A 4,582-nucleotide genomic window follows, 5' to 3' on the forward strand; every position below is an offset into this window, starting at 1 on the left:
TCTGTCCACCACTGTTTTTGATTAGGAATCATGTCTGCATGGTTTGCGATCATTTGGTATTCCTGAAATGTCATGATTTGGGATGCTACTTCTTTTAATATGAATATAGTCTGTATATCTGTACGCAAATATAAAGTCTTAATTCTTGAGTTCCCCTCAGTGTCCCTCACTGTATATGCCACTGTAAGTGTACAGGTGTAGTACTGATATACCTCTTGTGCCATATATTTCAGATGCGTCGGTACTCTCACTGTGTCTGGAGTTTTCACAGAGCTGTGCCATACGCCACACAGTATTCAAAGCCCTGAGAGTTAATAAACACGTTTAGAGTGACTGTGTAACATTCTCACCTTTCAAGGTTTTGTTAGTGGTGATTTCACTCAATGTATTTAAAAAGCAGCATCCCGCAGAGACTTCATTATTAAAAGAGTGTCAACCTCTGAACGGTTTTATTTATTTATTTTAAGTGTGCGAATGTTTGACTCTGTCCATACACAAGTCTTTTATTTATTTTAATGATGAGACTTTACAGTCAGGGTTAATTAGTTAACATCAGCTAATGCATTAGGTAACCAACAGTTTTTTTTTTTTTTTTTTTCACTCATTAATATAGTTTATTTATTTATTTATTTATTAATGTTTGTTCAGAATACATCAACTAATGTTAATTTCTATTTAAAATGTTTTTTTATAGGATAGATGTTTATGTGATGTTAACTTTTAATAGATTAATAAATGCTGTAAAAGTGCTGTTCATTGTTAATGTTAGCAAATGTATGAACAAATATTGATGTATAGAATATAGTAGTTTTGTCATTTCAGTCATGTTTATTAAAAAAAAGAGAGAGAGAAAAACTTTGATGTTAACATAACATTTGTCCAGTGAAATAGATTTTTAGGCATTTTACTTGCATGTGATAATTTTTATATATATTTTCATACTTCATACAAGCACATAGTGCACATCCATAGAAAAAAAAGTTTAGGATCTGTAGGTTTTTTTTTTTTTTTTTTTTTTTTTTTTTTTAAAGAATTTAATAATTTTATTCAGCAGGACTTTAAAGTGATCAAAAGTGATAGTAAAGATATTTGTAATGTTACAGAATATTTCAAACAAATTCTGTTATTTTTAACTTACTGTTCATCACACAAGTCTTTAAAATAATATTACACTTTTCACAAAAATAGGTTACACAGCTCTGTTTGCCACATTGATAATGAGAAAAAATAATTCTTGACAATCACAAAATCAACAATTCTGAAGAATAATGACACTTTAAAAATTCTACTTTGCAATCATGGAATAAATTATATATTTATTATACATTCATATTTAATTATAAATATAGGTCTATCACAGTATTGCTATTTTACTGTATTTTTGATTAAATACAACAAAAGTACTCTCCTAACCTTTAAAATGTTAGAAAAAAATACAGAGGCATTTGTTTTACTTAAATGTCGTGTTTTTATTCCCAGTTAATATCTCAATTTCTGATCCTAAATGATACTGCATCCAAACTCACAAGACATGCATTGTGTGGTTTTAATATTAATAAAATTTGAGCTGGAACCAGAATAATGACCCAGACGGCATGACTAAACATCTCATAATAGTTATGAGTGGGCTGACAGAAGCTCATCCTTTTTTAATGAATTATGTGTTAAAGGGATAGTACAGCCAAAAATGAAAATTCTGTCATTAAATACCTTCTTGTTATTCCAAACCCATTAGACATTTGTTCAAAACACAAATTAAGATATTTTTGATGAATTTTCCGTGCTTTTCTGCATAGATGGCAACACAAATTAAGGTCCAGAAAGGTAGTAAGGACATCAAGTTAGTCCATTTGACATCAGTGGTTCATTTGCAATTTTGTGAAGCTAGGACAATACCTTTTGTAAGCAAAACAGTTTATTATCTTCTGTCAGTCTTTGGTGTGTTCACAGTTAAACCACTGATGTCACATGGACTATTTTAATGATGTCCTTACTACCTTTCTGGTTCTTGAACATGTCACTTGCATTGCTGTATATGCAGGGTCAGAAAGCTCTCGGATTTCCTCAAATATATTTTAATTTGTGTTCCAAAGATGAACAAAGGTCTTATCGGTTTGGACAACATGAGAGTGATTAATTTATGACAGAATTTTCATTTTTGGGTGAGCTATCACCTTAAATATGCACCTTGAGTCTGTAATGCTCAGTTTTAGGACTGAAAATTAATAGCAGCCACATTGCTAGAAAATGGTTCCAGTTTTCAGTGCTGTGACTGTTGGTTTAAACTCTAGAATACTGCCAGCCAATCTGTCCAGTAGTAACCACAGATGTCTTCATACTAAGAATGCACATGGAGATATGGACATGACAGGTTTAAGAAAGTTTAATAGCATCATACTGCCACTAGAGGGCAATCGTGACTTATGTGGTTTAGGGCTGGTTAAGCTGTCAGTCATCACGCTGGGCATCTCTACATTGAAGACAAAAAAAAAGGAGACTAGTGCATGAAAGGAGTTCAAAGGATGAAGGAGAGTACGCTGTGTAATCGCTACAAGCAATACTGATGTCTTTTCAAGAGGTGTGTGTGAGAGCGAGATGAATGAATGAGGTCAGGGGTGCCATGGGAATTTATGATATTTGTAGCTGCCAGGGATAGGTGGAGAGAAGAGGGAGAAAATGTGGGTGGAGGAAGGGGTTGGGGGTTGATGATAGAGGCAAGTGATATTGATGAATGTTGTTTTTATTGACTGGTGTGGAACCCTAGACAGAAAATAACAGTGTGAGGTGGGTGTGTTTTGTGGAGTGTTGGGAAATGACACGGAGACAGATTGATACTATATCTGTTAGTGTCACTCTATCAGGAGATCATTTTATTTTTGCAGTTTTAGCTACAAAGGTCTGATTATCAAGCCTATTCAGGGTAACAAAATAACACTCGCCAAGCATCATATATATATGTATAATATATATATTATATATATATATAATATATATATAATATATTATTATATATATGTATATTATATATATGTATATATATATATATAGTATATATATATATATATATATATTATATATATATATATATATAGTATATATATATATATATATATATATATATAAATTGGCATTGTCAAGGTAAATAAAAGGGACCCTCTTGCCAGCTGGCCAATAATTTTGGTGCTAATTAGGTGCTAATCCAATGTAATCCCCGTTCATTTTCAGTCTGAGCACAACTAACAGGCTTCGAGGAAATCTGAATTCAGTTCAAACATTCTGTTCACACTCAGAACAGGATTAGTATGTGATTCATATCAGGGGCGAGTCGACTCATGCCCTTGAGCTTTTGAGTGAAGTCTGTTCAAAACATGGCTTATGTTGAATTCTAAGAATTATACTCTGAACACTGATGGAAATGAGTCAAATCAAAGACTCGCATCTTAGAATGACATTTACCTCAGTGGAAAATGTATAATCTATTTTTATAGGCTGGATTTATTTGATCATTAATATTATATTAAAGTTATATTATAGCAATTTAATATAACTGTTTCCCTAAAATATAATTTATTCATGTGATGGAAAAGCAGAATTTTCAGCATCATTACTCCAGTCTTCAGTGTCACATGATCCTTCAGAAATCATTCTAGTATGCTGACTTGGTGCTCAAGAAACATACTGTTAATAAATAATAATATTGGCAGGTGTTGCATAGCAAATTTCTTTTACTCTTATTATATGCCTTTTGATTGTATTTCCTTATCACACAATGGAATCTAAAGGTGATAAATTACACCACCATTTTCACACTTCCATTTTTTATATTCCTTGTTTAATCCCATCAGATATCAGCCGAGACTGTAGTGTTGCCAGAACAGTCTGCCTCACCGCAGAATCTAATTAAAACAAAACTGGAGTCTGTCAAGCTTCTGGTGGTTCCAAGTGAAGTCCTCTGTGTGTGTGTGTGTGTGTGTGTGTGTGTGTGTGTGAGAGAGAGAAGAGAGAGCGAGAGAGAGAGTGTGTGTGTGTCCCAACAACATGCTGGAAAAAAATCTTCCTCAAAGCCTTTGGGTTCCCTCTATCAAACTGAAGCTTAGAGATTGCGGCGCCGTATTTGATGTAGATCTCTCAGCTGAAACTTTTGATAGTTTGACAAATTTAGACTAGAGCTGAAATAATATTTTGGTGGGTTGAGATCTTTGAGACTGCTCAAATCTGTCATTTAAAACTGTGTCAGAACAGCTTCATGTGATCTTTCTTTAACCATCAATAAAGGGTGAAAAAAGTTTTTTTTATTTTCTTCTTATTATTTTAAATAGTAGTAGGCTGTTTATGGATAAAAAGTCTGCTTTATGAATCTGTGCCATACTTTGAACGTGTTTCTTTGGCATAGTACTACAAACAGAGTCGCTTAAAATTTAGTTTTAGACTGAGAGCAAGTTCTGCTGGGGAAACAGGAGTACAGATGATAGCACAGTCAGTAGTGTATTTCACAGCCATCCAGGCTTGTGTATGTGTGCATTAACAATAAAGACCTAGTGCAACAGCTTCCTTTTCTTCTTTCTTTCTTTCTTTCTTTCTT

General features: G+C 33.1%; 1 pseudogene; it reads right to left on the reverse strand.

Annotated features, from left to right (window-relative positions):
- Positions 1-3,286: 3,286 nt before the first annotated feature.
- Positions 3,287-4,582, reverse strand: part of LOC113106816 (RNA-binding protein 15-like) — a 2,862-nt pseudogene continuing 1,566 nt past the window's right edge.

Source organism: Carassius auratus, chromosome 8, assembly GCF_003368295.1.
Source record: "Carassius auratus strain Wakin chromosome 8, ASM336829v1, whole genome shotgun sequence".
Taxonomy (NCBI): domain Eukaryota; kingdom Metazoa; phylum Chordata; class Actinopteri; order Cypriniformes; family Cyprinidae; genus Carassius; species Carassius auratus.